The sequence below is a fragment of the Myodes glareolus genome, chromosome 12, assembly GCF_982192425.1.
Source record: "Myodes glareolus chromosome 12, mMyoGla1.1, whole genome shotgun sequence".
Taxonomy (NCBI): Eukaryota; Metazoa; Chordata; class Mammalia; order Rodentia; family Cricetidae; genus Myodes; species Myodes glareolus.
The window spans coordinates 41,063,436-41,085,179 of record NC_142037.1 but is presented as its reverse complement, the minus strand read 5'-3'; the positions used below and the strand labels follow the sequence as shown (position 1 = coordinate 41,085,179).

At 46.1% G+C, this 21,744-nt stretch overlaps 1 non-coding gene across 1 annotated transcript; it reads right to left on the bottom strand.

Annotated features, from left to right (window-relative positions):
• Positions 1-4,395: 4,395 nt before the first annotated feature.
• LOC146892312 (Nuclear RNase P) lies at positions 4,396-4,695 on the bottom strand. The gene has a single exon (XR_015734659.1).
• Between the last annotated feature and the right edge of the window lie 17,049 nt (positions 4,696-21,744).

Below are 21,744 nucleotides of genomic sequence, written 5' to 3'. Positions count from 1 at the left end.
AGGAGACAGGGCATTGTCTTTGGTCACACGGTCCCGCCACACGAGTTAGATTTTGGGGTGTTCTGTGGCGCCAATTATAGCTCAGCGACAGTATCCTGTTGATGTTGGCCAACCCTTCAGAATTAGTCAACCACAGGGCCCTGCTCCACCATGGACTCAGTGTTTGGCCTCTTGATCATTACTGCTTTCAGCAGAAGACTTTCTCTCCGTGTCTTATACTAACCCTTAGTCATCTCTGGGGAAACATCTTTGCTCTCTAGAGAAGTACCCCTCCCAGGCAGGGCCACCCTCAGCTCCCCATCAGTGGCTTCCTTGTTCTCTTTAAGTGACTGGTCTGGTAGTTCAGGTCTGAACATTCTTGGTCACTACTAGAGGGGACCTGTGCTGACACAGGCTTCCTGAGGTTTTTCAGAGGAGGAAATGAAGCCAAGGTGAGCAAACCCTGGGTACCTGTTTGTCAGCCATCTGCCCATCAGTTAGCTTTATTTGAACTGCTTCACTATTTACAAAGAAGTATTTAGGGCTGGCGAGATGGCTCAGCCGCTGAGAGCACTGGCTGCTCTTCTAGACGGCCCAGGTTCAGTTCTGAGCACCCGCATGGCCGCTCACAACCGTCTGTCAGTCCAGTTTCAGAGGATCCAAACTCTCGCACAGACACAGTGTTAGCATCCAAGCATTTACACTGGCCTGCTCTCAGGGACCTATCAGGGCGCATCATCAGTAGTAGCCAAGATCTGACCCTGTAGCTGCTGCAGCCACGAAGTAAAACTCTCCCTACACGCATGTGCCATACCCCTTATAAAAGACAAGCCCTTCTCACCCCCGCCCCCACTTTCCTTCTGGTCTTGCTCAGAGGTCACTACTGCACCTCCCCGCAATAAACCTCCCATGTGAGCTCTGTTGCATGGTGTGTCTTTGTGGTGCCCCTTAGCTTCAACCCGCCGAGGTCACCTCCACACTAAACTGTTACACATACATGCAGGCAAAGCACCATAAAAAGAAATAAAAATTAAAACACTTACTTTTTTTTCCTTAGCTCCAACCCGCCGAGGTCACCTCCACAACTGTTCCACATACATGCAGGCAAAACACCATAAAAAAGAAATAAAGATTAAAACACTTATTTAAAAAGAAAAGAGTTGTTCACCTTTCCAACTTTATTCCTTCATATTAAAGTCCTCAGCTTTCCAGAGTGCCAGAAACCAGAACAAATAAAAACACTGCCGCCAACAAATCCCACATTTTCATTGCTCCAATAGTCTTCAATTGTTTTTGTTGATGTTACCATTTGAGCTGATGCCAAGCGTGGTGGTACACACCTGTAAACCCAGCATTCCGAAAACTGAGGTAGGAGGATTGCCATGAGTTTGAGGTCTGCCTGTGCCGCGAGAGTGAGACTATGCCACAATAAATAAGCAAATATTAGTATAAAAATAAAAATAGAAGTGAAACTCGTATACAATAAAATTCACTTTGAAATTTTTACTTATTGTGTGATTTGCCTGCATGTGTGTGCTTGATGCCTGCAGAGGTCAGAAGTGGGTGTTGAACCCCTGTGGCTGGAGTTACAGATGGTTGTGAGTTGCCATGTGGGTGCTGAAAATGGAACCCAGGCCCTCTGGAAGAGTAGTCAATGCTCTTAACTGCTGAGCTATCTCTCCAACCCCCTAAAATCAACTTTTTCGTTTTCTTCTTCTTTTTTTTTATAAGATCTTGATTTTTAGCTGAGGTTGACCTCAAACTGTAAATCTTCCTGCCTCAGTTTCCCACCGCTGAGATTCCACATTTATACACCATGCCTGGCTAAAACTTTAACTGTTTTGAAATACACACTTGGGTGGCATTTGGTGCATTCCTGTTGTGCAGCCAGCACCTCTCACTGAGCAAATGCCGGCGAACAGTGGGGGTTGCCCTGTTTTCTAATGGAATAGATTATGTGCCAGGCTGATCCCTGGAGCCACGGGTTTGTAGAACTGGCCTTCTTTATGGGTTTAAGAGAAGCACGTCTTTCTGAGTAAAATACAACTGGGTAAGAACCTTCCTACACCCCTGGACTTGAGTGGGACAGTTTGAGTTGAGTTTGCTGAGGTTCTTTTTATTGTGTTTTGTTTTTCCCGTTCTTCTTCCTCTTCTATCCCGGAACTATAGAGCCAAAATTGGGTCCAAGCAGAGTGTTGGAGGCAAGCTGTAGCTTTCATTGGTTAACGATTTTATGGCAGCTTAGATAACAGTTACATTCACCAAAAAACAAGCCAGAGCCAGCCCAGGTTACTGGGGGTGTTGGGACCAACAGGACCATAGATACACTCCGTGGGTCACCAGCTGGGGAAGGAATTTTCTAGTTACAGCTCTGGGACTACTGTGATTCAACTGTGATAACATTCTCTCTCTCTCTCTCTCTCTCTCTCTCTCTCTCTCTCTCTCTCTCTTTTCTTTTTGAGATTAGAATTACATTTCTCCTTCCCTCTCCTCCCTCTTTACTCTCCCATGTACCTCCGCACTCTCCTTCAAATTCATGTTCTTTTTCCCCCTAATTGTTATTGCATTAATATGTATACACATACACATGTATATTGCTAAATATAACCTGTTGAGTCCGTATATTGCTACTTGTATGTATGTTTTTAGGGCTGACCATTTGGTGCTGTGCGGCGCGCTTCCTGACCAGCAGGAATGAACGCCACTAAAAACGAGAATTCCTTCTCTGTACACGTCTTTATTCGGAGCATTCCGTTGAGGAAAATTGGGGGAGGGGAAGAGAGCAGGGACAAGAGAAAGCTTAGAGAGAGCAAGTAGAGCCCAGAGGCAGCTGCTTTTAAACGGTGGAGAGGCTTGAGTGCTGATTGGTTGATGCCATTCTGCTAGTCTGAGCATGTACAGGCAAGGGTGCTCAGCCCCACGTGGCTAAGCCAGGTATGGACTTGTATACCTCCAAACTGCAGGACCACCTGTGCCTCCAGGTGGCTCCCTACAGCTCCCCCTATTAATGTCTTTAAGAGCAATAAGGCAAAACTATTTTCCAATCTGGTCCCCACCTCATGATGTGTGGACCGATTAAAGAAAAGAAAAACAAGACACACCCTTCCCGTGCAATGGGACAACTACCCTGGGAGTGCTAGGGCTGTATCTGCACACCCTCTGCCTATGCATACCTTCCTCTGTGCCGTGGGACTATCTGGTCCCTAGAGGGTGCTAAGGCTATGCATGGCTAATTGCCTATGAGCTCTTTAAGGCTGAGAGCCAAACCTGGGGTGAGGATACACATTCCAAGGCTGCCAAGGCCTGTGCCACAAAGACCTTGTCCCTCCTCACTTGGGCTAGCAGGTAGCACACCAATCAAAGACATACAGCACTTCCACCTAGACACAGCATGCCAAGAATATCTCTGCTCCCACCCATTCCTAAGGAAGGAAAAGGCAAAATAGAGTCAGTCAGAAAATTGTTAAGAGATTAAATTGTTAAGAGGTTGCACAGGGTGTTGCTCAAGTCGATGGTGTGAAACAGCTGCTCTTGACACTGCCCAGAAGGTCATCTCTGCTGCCTCCGCACGAATCTTCCACAGCAGGACATTCAGCATCCACTGGGTCATCTTTCTTCTTTATTTCTCTTGTCAGTCTTGCTGGCATCCAGATGTATGTCAGCATTTCTAGAAAAACATAAACAAAACTCTCCTCCCAAATTAACATTTAAGAGTACTAAAAATCTCAGTGTAAAAATTCAGCACAATCAGTACTGAAAGTAGGCTGGTTTTGAACTTAGAGACTTGCATGTCTCTGCTCCAAAGAGCAAATCTCGTTTGCCTGTGCCATCAAAGCAGGCCTTAGAATTAGATGGAATTGCTTTCAAACAGAGCGTCTCTGTCTGTTGCTGTTTTTCCAGCAAAATTTTGATTTAAAAATTAAGTGTAAAGAATGCAAGAGAAATCCTTTCTCTGGGGGAAGCTGTCACTGGTAGTCCCCCTCTTTTGTCTAAAACCAAAACAGTTGTCACTGGGAATTGAACTCAGGACCTTTGGAAGAGCAGGCAGTGCTCTTAACCACTGAGCCATCTCTCCAGCCCCTTTTCAAATGCAAAAAAAACCTCTAGGTAGCATTGTTTTATTCCACCCGCTGCCTGAGGCAATAGGTAACAGTAACCAGGTTGACACGCCTTTATTATGATAATTACGACCAGTTCTTTGAGGGAAAATGGGCGTCGACAATCAATCTGACTACTTCCTGCTGAAGGAGGGACGATGCACATTTTTTTGGGGGGAATAAATGTTTTTATCTGACTGAATTTTTGGCTACAAATGTTTTTATCTGACTAAATTTTTTGGCAGCCACGGCTGAGGCATGGCCCATTGTGGCCCATTGTGGCCCAAACAAAGGCATGGCCCCGCCCCGGGCCGTGCGCGGGCTCGCCGTTTATCCTGTACCTGTGAACTGTGCACCCTGCCTCACCTCAGGCATTGAACTCGCACCGCCGGCTGTGAGTCTTTTCCAAGCTCCGGCGAGGGGGGGCATCCGCCCACCCGTGGGGGGGGCCTCTCCTGCCCGGTCTGCCCGCGCGTGGAGCCCTGTTCTCTGGGAACTCACCTCCCCGCTCGGGGAGGGCCCGGTTAGGGCCGCGGGGGGCCCCAGTCTCAGAACTTCCCAGGGGCCGGGGAGTGACGAGCACTCAGCACGTGGCCCCGCCGATGAGCTTCCTCTGCCCGCCCATGTTGCTATGGAAACGCGGTTCAGAGTTTGACCCCTCTCCGTCTTTAGGTCTTTAGTGGCGCTGCTGCTCACCATGCAGCTTCCGCCTCAGTCAGGGCAAGTCCGCTGAGGTGCTGGAAAAGTCCTCCGAAAACCACAGCCCCGCCAGCAACTGGTTAGCATTCTCCAGTGCAGTTCTGCGTCTCCCTCCTGAGTAGCTGGGACAACAGGCGTGCGCCACCGCGCCAGCCCATTTCCTCAATCAAAATTAAAGTTTTCTGTACGTGAGAGCCAGAGACTGAGCTCTCTTATCAAAATTAGGCGAAAATCACCTCCAAAAGTTCTGTGGCTCTTTAAGAACAGGGAAGGCAGTCTTCAAGCATGATCAAGCCCGCCTCCCTACGAGACTGTTGCCTCCAGTCTCTAACAGCGAGTTCGGATGGAGGAAGCCGCGGATCTCCCAACTGTAAACCTCGCTTTTTCTCAGCTCCACCTGCACTGAACTTGAGGGGTTTTTCTTCCCCGTTGCTTTCTGTACCTTCTTTCAGATACCTTAACTTTGATTCTTTCTATTTTCTTTTCTTTTTAGGCCTATATCCTTTCCATTCTTTTTCCTCCCCTTTCTGGAGGATTTAACTGACGTCACTCACCGCTCCACGTGGCAGAGTTCTGAAATTCACGGCTCTCTGTCCGGTGTCTGATTTCGGCCTTTTCTCCCGGGTTTCGGCACCATTTGCTGGGCGCTTCCTTCTCAGGGTCCCCCAGCGTAGTTGTCAGGGTCCCTCGGTGTCCCGGGTTTCAGCACCAGTTGCAGCGCGCTTCCTGACCAGCAGGAATGAACGCCACTAAAAACGAGAATTCCTTCTCTGTACACGTCTTTATTCGGAGCATTCCGTTGAGGAAAATTGGGGGAGGGGAAGAGAGCAGGGACAAGAGAAAGCTTAGAGAGAGCAAGTAGAGCCCAGAGGCAGCTGCTTTTAAACAGTGGAGAGGCTTGAGTGCTGATTGGTTGATGCCATTCTGCTAGTCTGAGCATGTGCAGGCAAGGGTGCTCAGCCCCACGTGGCTAAGCCAGGTATGGACTTGTATACCTCCAAACTGCAGGACCACCTGTGCCTCCAGGTGGCTCCCTACAGCGATGGACAACTATTTGGTGAGCCCTTCCTTGGGGAAGATCATGTCTCCTGCTCCCAATTTCCCTCAGTTGCCTAGATTTCTTGTAGGGTGGAGGCCTTATGGGATTTTCCCCATCAATTGGCATGTCCATTAATACCATCCTTGTTAATTCACATTTGGACAGTCATGTTGCTGAGACCTACCTATGGGTACCGCTTCGGGTGTTACTAGGAGACACAGTCTCACAGCAAACTCCCTGGTCCTCAGGCTCTTTCTGCCCCTTCTTCCACAATATTCCCTGAACCTTACATGTGGGGGTGTTATTATCGGAAGAATGCTCTACAACTGGGCTCCACAACTCTGTTTTTGATTGGTTGTGGTTTCCCATACTTGGGAAGCAGGGCAGACCGATTTCTGTGAGTTTGAGGACAGCCTGGTCTTCAAAGAGCGTTCCAAGACAGTCAGAACTACATAGAGAGACCCTGTCTCAAAAAAAAAAAGGTAGAAACCAAACCAAGCAAGCAAAAGACAGGTTATATACCTAGCCTAGCTCAGGCTGATGTGGAGTTCACAACTCGTCTGCTTTCTCAGTGCTGTGGATGCAAACATGCACCATCACCCCTCACTTCTTAGCAACTTTTATTTGCAAAGTCCTTTACTTCCCTGGTACCTTCATCGAGTCATTCCAGAGGACCCCAGCCACAATCTCATGAAGCAGGCAGGACAAGTGTTGCCATTTTATGAGAAACAGTTTCTCGGGGAGCCTTGACTTAACAGAAAATTCTGACTACTCTCCTAGAGCAAATTCCAAGACCTGAGGCGGTGGCTCACACAGGGTCCTCTAACCCTTCAGTCTTCCATTGCTAAACCAGCATTCAGTTCTGGTTACGCTGCCCCTGACTCTCCTACAAAAGGGCTTGAACGTTGCAGGGAGTTTTTTTCAAAGCCACAGCCAAGAATGATGACCTCCCTTCCACACCTGAGCTAGGATGCATAAAACACCTGAGATTATGTCCCAGAGCCATGGCTTAGTTCAGGTCACACTCTTGCCTGTCCGCAGCACGCTGACTCTGATTCAGCATGGAAAAAGCCCTTTATCCCACTGGCTGGCAGCTGCAATTTGCTCTAAACTTTGTTCCAGATGGACAAAGCTGAAGACTAGCTGCTGGCAGGACTTACACGAAGGCAACCCAGGAAATTAGAGATGACACATTTAGCCAAGTAATAGTCTTTAAAAGCATTTTTATGTGTATGTGTGTCTTGCCCGCATGTATGCCTGTGTATCATGTGCATGCAGTACCTGTGAAAGCCAGCAGAGGGCGTTGGGTCTCCTGGAGCCTTCACTGTCACACAGTCCACAAAGGCAGAGGCTGGCTGAATCTTCACCCAGATCGCTAGCACAGTGAAGTCGTGCCTGCCAGTACCGTGTCCTCAGGTGTGGCCTTGGGACTAGTTCTTGCCAACTTGTGACCAGAGGTGGAGAAATACGAGGAGTGCCTCATTCTTGCTTTTTTTCTTTTCTTTTCCCCTGTGGAGTTCTTGGATGCCATGTATGAAGATGCAATGCAGGAAGATGCCTCTTGGTGTCCAAGTCGCACCATGGAGCAGAGCTCCATGGCGGCTGATGGGTGTGGGTGAGGGGGAGCGATAAATGAACTTCACTCTGCTAAAGCACTGAGATTTTGAGATCATCTGTCACTGTAGCTTGTCAGTCTTGACTAATAGCCAAAGGGAGACACAAACATGCACAATAACTTTGAGTTATTTGCATGTGTGTATGGTATGTATATATATGTATATGTGTGTATATATATATGTACTTGTGTGTGTGTGTACACGTATGCATGCCTGTAGGCATATATGTGGGAGACCAGAGGTCAATATCAGATGTTATTATCTCTCTCCACTTTATTATAACTATTTTTATTGTATGAGATGGGATCTCTTACTGAACCTGGGGCTCACAAATTGGGTAAACTGGCCAGTGAGTTCTACTATCTGCCTGTTGGAGCAACTTTTATCTTTAGTCCTTTAAATATGATGTTTCTCTTTGTGCTCTCTGTCTCTTTGTCTCTATGTGTCTTTCTTTCTCTCTCAAAGTTAAAATACCCCAACAAATTGGGTAAGCAGGGAGAGGATACTCAGGGATGAAGGCAGAGAAGTCATCCTCCAAGTTCCAGGCTTCTAGGTTCCTGCTGCTCTGTCAGGTGCAGCTCTGCTATAGAAGAGGGACACACAGCATTGTGTCTACCATGTCCTGTCCGGCAGGCACATCTCTGGAAGGCAGCAGTCTCATCTATGTCTCCGTTTCTCCAACCCTCCAATTTCTCAGTGGATCTCAGCTGGCAAACCTGTTGTTCGTTATGTAACTGTATACTCCCAGAAAGGTTCAGAACTAAATATAGAGATGATGAGCTAAGGTAAATTCATAACTAATATTTTTAGTATTAACCATCCAACATAAGCCAATCTGCATGGGCTTGGGATGCACATAACATATGGTAGCAAAGACAGAAATTAAACTCTTTAGAGAAACTGATATGTTACTATTTGAATGTGTAACTGATTTTGTACTTGTGATTTTAAACGGAGACATACACAGAATTTAAATGTATTGACTACACTGATCTCATGAAGAGAATCGGGTTACTGGTCTGTCCTGAAAGACGCCAGCAGCCTTCCTGGAGGTCTCAGGATACTGAGCTTGCTTCCACTGACTGTCACAAAGCTGTGCTATCCCCTCTAAGACTGTGTCCCAATGGACTAAGAAGGCTGTAATCAAAGAAGGGCAGAGAGCAGATGGGAACCTTGAGAGGGATGTTTGTTGAAGGCTGGGTCGGGGAACTGCAAACATTTGCAGTAAAGGAACCCATTGCAAACACAGTATTCTTTGAGGCCAGGAGGCAATTCTGGAATAGTATGTACCACTTCCAGTCTAAAAACTATCCTTAGCTCTGTGCAATAACAGGCAACTGCATTTGGCCCCTAAATTATGGTAGGTTGACCCCTTAATTATGTAATATGTAAGTAAGATTATCTATTATAGCTGGGTGTGATGGCACACACCTTTAATTCCAACATTTGGGAGGCAGAAGCAAGTGAATCTTTGTGAGTTCAAGGCCAGCCTGGTCTACATAGTGAGTTCCATGACAACCAGAGCTAAATAATAGAGAGACCCTGTCTCAAACAAACAAAAAGATTATATGTCAGACAGTTGTGGCTCATGTCTTTAATCCCAGCACTCAGGAGACAGAGACAGGCAGATCTCTGTGAGTTTGAGGGTAGCCTGGTCTACAGAGCCAGTTCAAGCACCGGCTCCAAAGCTACAAAGAGAAACCAGGTCTCAAAAACCAAACCAACCAACCAACCAACCAACCAAACAAACAAACAAAAAGATTATGTGTTCTGGTTTGGGTCAGGTTGGAGTGTACTCTCAAGGCTCCATGTATTGTAGTCTAATCCTCACTCTGAAGAGAGAATGGGAACCGACTGAGATTTAGTAGTGGGTATTTTTTTAATGTGATTAGATTTTTTAAAAAAAGTGTGAAGTAGGGGCAAGGACTGGGAACACACAGATCAGACACTAGGCCAAGGACATGGGATACACTCTGTGTCCCTTTTTCTACAGAGGAATTGTATCTGATACATCAGCAGGGACCTTATGTTCTAGATAAGGTCAAGGGGAAGAGCCAGGCAAATAATCCTGGTGGCTCCATAAGAAAAGGGAGGAAGAACAAAAGACACCCATCCTCCTCACTCTCCTCGTGTCTTGTCATGTGATGACTTGAGCAACCTCCAAGCTCTGTCAGCAAGGAGTCCTTGGGACAAGCACAGCTCTTACTTCAAAGGGAAGGGGAGGTCGTGTTTCTTTGGAGCCACATATAAGTAACCATGGCCTGGGACACACAGATTCAGGTTATAGTAAATACCAAGTTCCAGCATGGTAACAGTTCCACCAAGTCTTTATAGTCAGAGAACAAAGAAAGTAAAAAAAAAAATCAAGACACTTAAAATTGTTCAGGGCTGGGAGATAGTTCTGTTGGTAAAGTGTTGGCTTTGGAATCATGAGAAGTGAGTTCAGTCTCCAGAACTCATATAAAAAAGTTTGGCCACAGTGGCACCTGCTGATAATCCCAGTACTGAGAAGGCAGAGACGTGGACAGCATTCCCAAGAATGACGTCTGAGGATGTCTCGAGCCTCCACACACGTTCACACGCATGCGCATACACACATGTTTGTGTGCATACACAAATGTGCACACGTACACATCCGCATGAAAAATTAAAATACATTGATGGGTGGAACTCTCCGGCAGGCAGTTTCTACAGCAAAGCGTGGAAATCTCGGCTGTAGTCCTCAGGTGCTGGTGATGGCCTTTGGGTTGGTGGAGGCGGGTTGGGGGAGAGCTGTTCATTTGCACATTCCAGAACGATTTACTTCTTAGTCACAAGGAGGAACGTTAGGTCAACCAGGAGGTGGGCCCTGAATGGCTATTTAAAGGCGGCTCAAGATAACTTAACTTCAGAGCAGCAACGTTCCAAAGTCCTCGGCAACCACAGAAATTCCAGCCAACCCACCAGCCTCGTGGAACCTGTAACACAGGGGCAGCTTTTGTTTTCTGGGAACTCCACCGAGGCCATCACAAGATGCAGCTCTTCGACCTCACATCTCCAGAACCATACACCAAAAAGAAATTTCCTTTCTTACAACTTTCTCGGTCTGTGGCATTGTGTTCCTGGCAACCAATAAACAACAAATGCACGCAGATAGTAACAAATGCTAAGTAGACGAGATTTCCAGGTACAGCTCACGAGACTTAATGGGAGAACCCTGGCGCTCTGGCCCTACACGTTTGCTCTATGAGCATCTGCTGGAGGGAGCGGGTATACTGTCAACAGGGCTCAAATCAGGTAATGGGAGTGGGGAAGGGAGGGACCATTTGAAAGAGCCTGCATCGGGGCCCTCCCTTTCCAGGGGTGGGCTTTTCCAATGTGATTATATTTATCAGGAGCAGACCCCAGCAGACGCTCTGCCGAGTCTCCCCCACGGAGCTCATGGTGTAGTAGGAAGATGGCTGGTGCAATGACTTCTGATAGCAACTTGGATGCAGTCTCCTGCCTCACCCCATTTTAGGGATTCGGAGGGACTTCCTAGAGGAGGGGAAGCCCAAGCTGAGACCTGAAGACTGGAACGCATTAGCAAGAGAGAGAGCTCAGGGGTCCAGTGATGCCCAGGACAGTTTACAGAGAGGACAACTAATGTTTGTGGGGGCCCACAGATGTGAGTCCTGTTCCACCTTGACTAAAGGTCAGGGATATCTTGTTTGTAGCCATACCTGTTGTCAACAACTTTGAAAGAGTAAAAATAAGGAGAGTGGCCATTGTCTACCTTAGGAGCATACGCTAATCCCAAAGATTCAAGGAGGAAGACTACTGATCCAAATCATCATGGCCAAATTAATCAAAGTAAACAATTAATTAAATCAGGCTTTTTATTCTGTGTATACGAGCTGCCTCCTTCTAAGGAGAGGGTTTTAGAGTCCAGCATTGGATGTGAGGCAGACAAGGTTTCTATAGCTCAGGAGTAGAGGGTTTCCAAATGGGAGATTTGGTGGGGAAAATAGGCAGGGTTACAAGAGCAGAACAGAAACATAGCAAGTTAGTCACAGCAGCGTCCTGAAATACAAACAGGATTGCCGGTGGTTGTAGCAAGGCAGTCATAACCAACAGGTAGTCATAACAAGGTAGTCATAACAACCATTTGAAACCAAAGTAGGGTTGCAAGATGAAAATAACTTTTTTGGAACAAAGCTGTCGTTGCTATTTCCTGGAACAGGCAGTGCAGAACCATTTGTAGTTCAGGTTACAGGTGGGGCATAGCCTAATCCTTGAGAAATAGATTTAATCATAAACAGGAATAAGCCTAGTTTGTCTTTATTAAAAAGTGGCTTTTAAGCCTAAGGGGACGGCAGTCTGGTTCATCACATAGGGTTGGTTTACAGTCTTATGGACCTTACCATACCAAACAGTGACCTGGACACCATGCTAATACAAAGCCTAAATGCAGATGCGACTAAGGGTCCAGCTACCTGAGAAAATGGGTCTTTGAATGGAAGGCTGAAAGGCAGGTAGATGGGGAGGAGGAGGAGGAACTGAGTCTCTGGCTGGACCCACAGGGTCAGGGCTTTCTTTAGTCGCCTATACCTGTAACCCTGAGCACTGGAGGGAAGCAGTGAAGGACTTGACGCTGGTAAGGGACACAGCCAGATGAACACAGGTCTTCCTCCAGCCCTCACACATGCACACCGCTCTTGCTGGGAGATCCGGAATCTCCCTCAAAGGCCCACATGTTAAATCCTTAGTCCCCAGGTTTGTGCTGCGAGGAAGCTGAAGAAGTTGTGAGAGGCGAGTCTATCATGGGGTCTTCAGGCCACTGGGAGGGGGTCTGGCCTTTTTCTCTTCTCTTTCCCTTCCCCATCTTGAGTGGGGGCAGTTTGGCTCCACATGGTCCACTGCAATATTCCAGTCCCTCGCTGGAGACCTGAAGGCAACCTGTTTATTTCATCATGGACCAAAACTACCAAAACGGTGATCCCAAATCACACTCTCTCTCTTTACAAGCTGATTCCCTTGGGGTATTGTGATAGAGATGGAAAACTTTGACACATGTTACATCCTGTAGGGTGAATATTGCTTCTATTGTGCAACTGAAGACTTTCATTAATGAAAACAGTTAGCCAAAGACAGAGAACTAAGACAGGATTGGGTTGAAGCAAAGCCTTTGTTTTGCTACCTGGCTATGTTTACTAGAGTTAACACACACACACTGGCATGTCTGGGGAGCTGTGGGAATGTAGGCAACCACTCTCTGGCTCACATCATCAATAGTGCATCAGAGCCTTCTCATGATTCGATGTTCTGATTCCCCTTTTGTTTACCTAGAAAGAAATCTTGACCTTCCTAAGGCTCCCTTGACAAGGTAAGTCTATACGCTTTGTCCCGGATATTCAAAGCATGGGTCTCAATGTTACGATCTAAGGTGGTGGAATCTTTCAGATGGGGCCTGATGGAGGGCGATTAGGTCACGGGAGTCTCACCCCTGTGAAGCGATTCTGTCTCAGGAAAGACAGGATCAGGAGACTATTTTCAGTTCCCTGAAAATAGGCTATGATGTAGTGGAATTGGTCTCTTTTGTTTCCTCCCAGACATATGAGCGCTCATGAGTTGCAGATTATTTTTCTCAACATGTTATACCATCCAATCTGAAGATCCAGGGGCGTTGCCAGACAATATGGAGTTTGGACTTCCCAGCTGCTAGAAAATGAATAAAGTGAATTCCTTTTCTTTATAAATTAACTTAACATCTGGCATTATATTATAGCAATGAAAAAAGTCATTCTGGTTGATGATTTATTGTTCACCTAACAAAATCCAGACATCTGGGAAGAGTGAACCTCAAGAGAAGGATTGACTTAGGGCTGGAGAGATGGCTCAGAGATTAAGAGCGACTCAATCAGATTGAACTTCGATCACGTCTGTGAGGAATTATCCTGATTGATGATAGATGTGGGGCCCGGCTCACTATGGGTGATGCTATCCCTAGGAAGGTGGCCCTAGGCTGTCCAGCAAAGCTAGCAGTGTGTAACAAGACCCAGAGAGAGGCAGCCAGCATGCAGCACTTCTCTGTAGTTTCTGCTTTGGTTCCTGAATGAGCTCCTGCCCTGATTTCCCTCAGTGACAGATTGTGACCAAAGTGGAATAAAGTGTGTTACCGCTCATGTATGAAGAGGAAGCACAGAGTGTGTGTTGTGGTATGCTTTCCGGAAGATGGCACCTGAGGAGTCTAGCCTACTGGCATTTGTATGTGTCTTCAGTCTTTTCTCCTGAACTGAGGGGTAGATTTATTGATCTGCTTCTGCAAAACAATGTAGCAGAGGTAACGGAATGTCACTGTGATATTCACAGGCGAAAGATTGTGGCTTCTGCCTTGGACCCCGCCCCCCAAGTGGAGCAGGGAGAAAGGTCTAGAACAGTTTTAGAGGGAGGTCTGTGATGCCAGAAACTGGCATCTTCAGCTGTTGTGGGTTCAACCGTGTTTCCCAGCCCTAAAGGCACAGTCTGTGACCGTTTTGGGAAACAGTGTTTTGTTTTGCTAACACAATAAAGTTAGGTATGGTCATACTGGAAATGTTAGTCAACTTTTGGTGGCTGAGACAAACCCTTGGGATACTTCACTTACAAAGAGATATTTCACTTGCACTTATGGTTTTGGAGGCTGTTGTCTGGTGACAAGTTCACGGGAAGCACGTGGCAAAGCCACCACCACTCACCTTACAGCCAGGAAGTTAAAGAGAGGAGAGAATGGATTGAAAAGCACATCCACTTGAAAAGCACATCCCTAAGAGTGGAAGACTCCCTACGATGCCTCACTTCCTTCAAGTGGTGCTAAATTTTAGACTAAGCGTCTAACACATGGGACTTTAGAAAGAAATTTAGGAGTAGAGACACAAAGGAAGAATTACCATCCAAAGACCCCGGCAGAGGTCGAATGAGGAAGCTGCCTGAGTGTAGGGAGCTGTGTAGTTCCACACCTTAAAGATGGCGCCGATTTCCACTTTCCACCTCCCCGAAGGTGAGCGCTCCCTGGCACAAACAACTCCATATAAGGCTAAGGCTAGAGATCTGGCTTGCTTCCGTGTATCTGGACCTATCTGCATTCCCCATGTAGCTTGCCAGGGTTGGCTACCCAGAGGGTATTTAAGCTATGGGCTGGTTTTCCCCGGGGCGAGAGGGTCAGAAGATTGTTTAAGGTTCCTGAATAAACCACAGTGAGAAGAGTTCGGTGTAACATGAGGGGGCCGGCTTGTTGGGGTTTCCATCCCTCCAAGTACCCCAACAGCTGGCAAGCAACAAAGAAAATCACACACAAGACTCCATAAGGTTATAAACTGATTGGCCCATTAGGTCAGGCTACTTATTAGTTCTTGTAACTTATATTAATCCATTATCATTATCTATGTTAGCCATAATGGCTCAGTACCTTTCTCAGTGTGACAGCTTACATGTTGCCTCTTCGGTGGTCTGCGCAGGAGTGGCGAGAGAGTTTCTGCTTCCAGAATACTCCCAGTCTCTTTGCTCCACCCCTACTTCCTGTCTGGCTTTCCCGCCTATACTGGTTTTGGAGCCAGTTATCTTTTCTGATGCTATTACTGGAAAGGCAGGTATAACTCTATGTAGACTGAGAATTTTTTGAGGTAAAGGTTGCCTTTCTACCTTTTGCTCCTGTTCATCAGAGTCTATGATTTCCCCAATCTTATTAAATCTGCTCACCATTGCCTTCTGTAAGTCCTGAATCTCCTGTCCAGTATTATGCTCCAAAGCCTTCATTAATGATTCTAAGGCATGGAGCTTGTCCGTCAGAGACACTATTTCCTCCTTGGACACAATCGCCTTCATTGATAATTCCAAGGCGTGGAGCTTGTCCGTTAGAGATACGATCTCCTCCTTGGACATAATCCTCATGGCATGTACTGTGCCTTCTTGTATGGAAATCCTGTCAATTAATCTATCACACCCTTTTGATAAAGTCCGATTTTCACATTCAATGGTTATAATCCTCTCAGCTAATGTTTCAGCACTTACAGTCATGGACTGGAGGTTATGAGTCATTTTGGTTGTCCCCTCCTCCAGAGCAGTGAAGCTCCCTTCTAAAGAAGCAATATCAGACTGTACCTTCTTGATATTTTGGTCAGTCGACCGAGTCATATCAAACAAAGAACTAGTCTCCTCCTTGAGAACTCCAAACTCTGATCTAGTCTCCTGCTTGAAAACTCCAAACTCTGATCTAGTCTCCTCCTTGAAATCTCCAAACTCTGATCTAGTTTCTTCCTTGAAATCTCCAAACTCTTTTTTTGAGGAGGTTGGTATCAGTCTGAATTGTTCTTAAGGTTTTAATCTCTGCCCTCAGCATTGTAGATTCAGTCTGTACGGACTGTATCTTTCTTATAAAATAGCCAAACACCAGAAAAGCAACAGATCCCAGGAATAACAAAGTAAGAGGAATATCTGAGACATCCTTCAGAATATCCTCCATAGCGCAATTAAAAAAACCATTGAACTTTTGGATAGTAATATTTTCTGACATTTTCAATCAAAGGAAATTGTACTTGTATGTATGTATGTATGTATGTATGTATGTATGTATGTATGTATGTATGTATTTTCAACCGAAAAGAAAAATCTTACCTGTAATGACCGTTGCCTGCCAGTAGGAGGTGGGGCGCACCTGAATCCACGTGGCAGTGGTGTTGATTCAGGAAGTAAACTCTAGAATATATACACTCAAATCCAGAGGTTAAATCCACAGATCACAAAAGGTCAGAGAGCTTCTAGTGGCCAATAAACAAGGCCCTGCTGCTCTGTTCAACCCGATGCAAAGGGTCGTGACACAGCCACTGCGCTGTTGCTAAAGAGGCCTAGTGCTTTGGGCCCCGTGTCCCTGTGTTGGGATTAAGGGTCAAGCTGCTTGCAGCACTCCTAATCAGTTATGGCGGATGGCAGGGGTTTCAAACAGTTTCCTGGAACTTCAAAGGGAGCTTGCGCTGTGAGCTCTTTGACTCATGTTGCAAGGAAAACTTTAAAAATCCGTGCCGAACAGGGCAAAGTAAGCTGGCAGAGACTGTCCGGACCTGTGTATCCTGGGAGGCCGAGCTGGGGGTGGGAGGGTGGGGCGGTTCTTAAACCAAACGCTGGGCGCCAATTATCGGCGAATCAATCCCACACCAGTTATGTTTTAAGGGGTTATTTATTTTGTGGGGTAAAACTTACATACACCATAAACCGTCAGGAAGAGAGCCTAGTCGCTGAAGCAGGAGCCGGGAGCAGGAGCCGGGAGCAGGAGCCGGGACCAAGCGCCGGAACCAAGAGAGCCTGATCCGGATCTGTGTCTCTTTTTAAAAGAGAAATATACCACACCCCAGTGGGCTGGTATTTCAGCGGCTATTGGCTGACGGAGCGGAAGTCGCTCCCCGCTGCACTGTGGGCTCGTGCTTCAGCGACTATTGGCTGAGGCAGCGGAAGATACTCCCACAACAGTTCGGTGTTGCATCTTCTTTGCTGGTCGAAGTGGACGCCACACCTGAGAAAGGCCTCCCATCATCAGGCTGCACCTCAGAGCATCATTGGGCTGCGCCCTAGAGCATCATCAGCCTGCATCCTAGAGCATCATCAGCCTGCATCCTAGAGCATCATCAGGTTGCATCCCAGAGCATCATCAGCCTGCATCCCAGAGCATCATTGGGCTGTGCCCCAGAGCATCATCAGCCTGCGTCCCAGAGCATCATCAGCCTGCATCCCAAAGCATCATCAGACTGCTCCTAGAGCATCATCAGTCTGTGCCCCAGAGCCTTCATAGAGATTACCACTCTATTGCTATCTTGTTTTTGAACTGGGAGAAAAATCAATCCTTTTTGTGGTACTTCATTAGAAAGTCCCAGAAAAGTGACGCTGTCAATCAGCCTGGACCTGAAGCCTGCCAACAGGAAAGCGTGAGCCTGAAAGAAGATCTTCTCGGGTCTGCCAGTAGCCAGGTTGTGTGGGCTTGTAAGTATTCCATCTTCACCTTGGGGACAAGCCTCGAGATGGCCCTATCTCCATGTGACCCCTAACTGCAGACGTGTGCGTGTGCGTGTGTGTGTGTGTGTGAGCCACTTGGATCTGAGGTCTCAATCTATCAATCTATGGGCTCCTGTCTCTCCTCCTCCCCAGCATCAGGAGAGTAGTCTAGGAGTTAATGATGGTTTGTGCCTGATACTGGTGCTTTCTGACAGGAGCAAGGGAACTGAGACCAGGGAACGAGAACCAGAGTCATACATCAGCTCTAAAATGGTTGCAAATGTAAAAATTGACAAATAACACTATAAAAACCAACACAATAGGGGCTGGAGAGATGGCTCAGGAGTTAGGAGCACTGGCTGTTCTTCCAGAGGACTTAGGTTTAACTCCCAGCACCCATAGGGCAGCTCACAACTATCTGTAACTACAGTTCCAGGGATCTGATGCCATTTTATGGTTTGCTTGGGTACTGCACAAATGTGGTGCACACACATACACATAAAATAGTTAAAAACAAAGAAATGAACGGATGCCCTTAAACATACCGAAAAGCACACTGGGGCCTGCCATGTGGTTCAGCAGGTAAAGGCACTTGCCACCAAGCCCGATGACCTAGTTGACGCCCTAGGAGCCCTGAAGGAAGGGGACAATTGACTCTTTAAGGTTTCCTGTGATACACGTGCATGCACAGACACACACATACACTCACGCATGCATACACGAACATATACGCACACCAGAAATTAATGTAAAAAAGTTTTAGGAGAAAAGTATATTATTTCAAGAACTTTGGAGCACTGTACATTAATTGAATCATAGTTAAAGGATTATAAAGACTAAAATAAGAAGTCTCAAATCTAGTGACTTTGTGGCAGGTGGTGCTACCGTGTGTCTCGGTTGTGTTCATTCTGAGACAGATGAGGGCAATTCTAACTTCAGAATGAGGCTGTTTTGCCACGGAGCAGGCTGAACTTGGGACAAGGTCACTGCTGCCTCCAAGCAGGGCTATTATTCTGGCAGAAAGAGTTAATCATAACAAGCCTTAGCTGCAAACTGAGGATGCCGGTTAGGACTGGTGAGTATGGCTAGCTGATTCAGGCAAGGCCAATGCAACTTCAAGGTCAGGTTACTGCAAACCATGGTAAGCCTCTATTGCAATTATTCCCCTGCACTGTGACTTTGAATCACCGCCTGGTCACCTGCAGACAACTTCCTGTCTCTAGGATCAGCTGCCTAGAAAGCCTCTGTGGAGGAAGTTCTCCCCACTGTCTCATCTGCAGTGGCTTCTCTGAAGTATGTTTGAATAAACTTTATTTCTGCCTTCAGTCTTTGATGAATTCATTCACAGCCTACATGCCACCAGCCCGTTAAATTTCACTCCTGGCACAGAATCAAGTATTTCGTGTATATTAAAGAATATAACAAATCAATAAATGTATTAATGCTGGTGGAATGAGAGAATTTACTATGGTTGGAGGAAAGACACAGAGGGAGAGAGAAGGCCAAAACTGTAGTAAGAGGCTGCTTGTTCATCCCAGTCACCCAAAAACAAAATAATCACACAGAAACTGTATTAATTAAGTCACTGCTTGGCCCATTAGCTGTAGCTTCTTATTGGCTAACTCTTATATATTAATTTAGACCATTTCTATTAATCTGTGTATTGCCATGTGGCCGCGGCTTACCTGGTAATGTACCAGCATCTGTCTCCAGCAGGCTACATGGCTTCTCTTTGACTCTGCCCTTCTTTCTCCCAGCATTCAGTACAGTCCTCCCTGCCTAGCTCTGCTTCACCCCGCCCTGCTCTGTTATAGGCTCAAAGCAGTTCTCTATTCATTAATGGTAATCACAGCATACAGAGGGGAATCCCACATCACCTCCCCTTTTCTGTTTAAATGAAAAGGAAGGTTTTAACTTTAACATAGTAAAATTACATATAACAAAACAGGTATCATGCAATAATTACAGTTACAATATTATATCTACTTAATTTTTATCATAACTAAGAAAAACTGTAACTGTAATTATCTACCTATTCTTCAACTCCATCAAAGACTCCAGAAGGCTATAATATTACCTAAGTAAACAATAAGTTCATTGTAAGCAACTTCCAAAACTCTAGAATTGACAGAGAGATCTTGCTGCCTGGACAGTCACCCAAAGTTCTTCTGTACCATTGGGGCATCCATCTTCAGCCTACAGACCCACAGTATCTGGCAGACTTTTCCATGAGGCAGGAAATTTCAAAGACAGTTTAGTTATATTGGAAGTTTGTCAGTCACTTTTTTTCTGTGTCCTGCATAATGTCTGGCAGACTCTTTTATGAAGCAGGAACCCCGAAGGACTTTCTCACCTTTAGACAAGTTCAGCAGTCATTTTTTTCTGTGGGTTTTGCAAGTCCAGTCAAGCAGTTCAGGCAAGCACAGTTTCTTGCCCAAATAGCTAACCAACTCCATAAGGAGCCTCTTCGATGCCTATCTGTAGCGACCGCCTTGCCAGCAAGGACGATGCAACACAGACTCTTCTAACTGCGGTTTATTCAGGAACCTTGAACAATCTTCTGACCCTGGGGAAAGCCAGCCCACAGCTTAAATAGCCTCCGGGTAGCCAACCCCAGCATGCTACGTGGGAAATGCAGATAGGTCCAGAAACGCGGAAGCAAGCCAGATCCTTAGCCTTAGCCATATATGGAGTTGTTTACGACCGAGAGCACTCACCATCGGGGAGGTGAAAGGCCAAAACCAGTGCCATCTTTAAGGCGCGGCACTACGCAGCTCTCTACACCCATCTTCCTCTTGAAGGAACTGAAGCTGCCAGGAGCAGATGTGTCTCATTGTCATGATGAGCCCTAAGTTTTAAAAACGTTTTAAATGCCATATTCTGTAGCCTTTGAAAGGTTTGAAAAATGCCTATTCATCTGAAATATATCTCTATACATCTAGAAAACACAACTAACATGACTACAAGCTTGAGCATTATAGATGATTATCTATTAACCTATAATTATTATTTTTTTAATTTTTATATTTATTTTTTCGAAACAGGGTTTCTTTGTAGCTTTGGAACCTGTCCTGGAGCAAGCTCTTGTAGACCAGGCTGGACTCGAACTCACAGAGATCCACCTGCCTCTGCCTCCTGAGTGCTGGGATTAAAGGCGTGTGCCATCACTGCTGGGCAACCTATAATTCTTAATTATACATTATATTTTTTAATGAGCTGCACAAACACAATACCTTAATCAAAAACAGAAATATACATATCACAAAATTGACCTAAAACTTGTATAAATAGAGCAATACTCATACCAATGCAAATCTCTATAGCTCAGAATGAAGCCTGTGGTACAGGTGTCTACATTAGAGATGTCTATCATTCATGATTTAAAAGTATCAGGGTGGCTGGAGAGGTGGCTCAGTGGTTATGAGCACTTGTTGCTCTTCTAGAGGACTGACCTGGGCTCAGTTCCCAGCATTCGCACAGCCACTCACAAACGTCTGTGCTCCAGTTCTAGAAGATCTCATGTCTTCTTGATGATCTCTGTGGACACCAGGTATCCATGTGGTGCACAGACACACGTAAACAAAAAGCTCATGCACATACATTGAAAAATAGATCTAAAAATAATTAAAATAAATATCTTTGGTGGAGCTGGAGAGAGGGCTCAGAGGTTAAGAGCACTGGCTGCTCTTCCAGAGGTCCTGAGTTCAACTCCCAACAACCACATGGTGGCTTACAACCATTTGTATTGCGATCTGGTGTACTCTTCCGGTATCTGTATGCATAAATAAATAAATCTTAAAATATGTGACTAGAAGGCACATTGTTTTTGAGATTAATACTGGTTGTCAGCTTGACAGATCTAGAATCAAGTCTCCTTGGACACTCGTGAGGCATTCTCTAGATTAGGGTGCCCGTGAGGAATGTTTCTGGGTAGGGAGACTGAAGGGGGAAGACTTACCCTGAATGTGAGCAACACATTTCAGCATCAGTCCGGATACAAGGAGCCCCAAGGGAAAAACGTTTTGCCTGCTTGCCTTAACCTCTTGTTGGTGAGTGCTTCTGCCTTTGCTTCTAAGTGCCTTTGCTGGCACCAGAGCCCAGCTCCATTGGCTTTCCAACATGGACTGAAAGACTGTGTCTATAGAAACCTTCCAGACCTTTGGTGTTCGATTGGGACTGCTAAGGCATTCAGGCTGGTGGGCTGAGGCATTCAGGCTTCGGACTACCCAGGTGGTTGAATAGATTTCCTTTTAATATATACTCATTATGTTGGCTCTATTCCTAAAGAGAACCCAACCGTACTGTTTTATGTCACGTGATACAATATAAAAGGGAA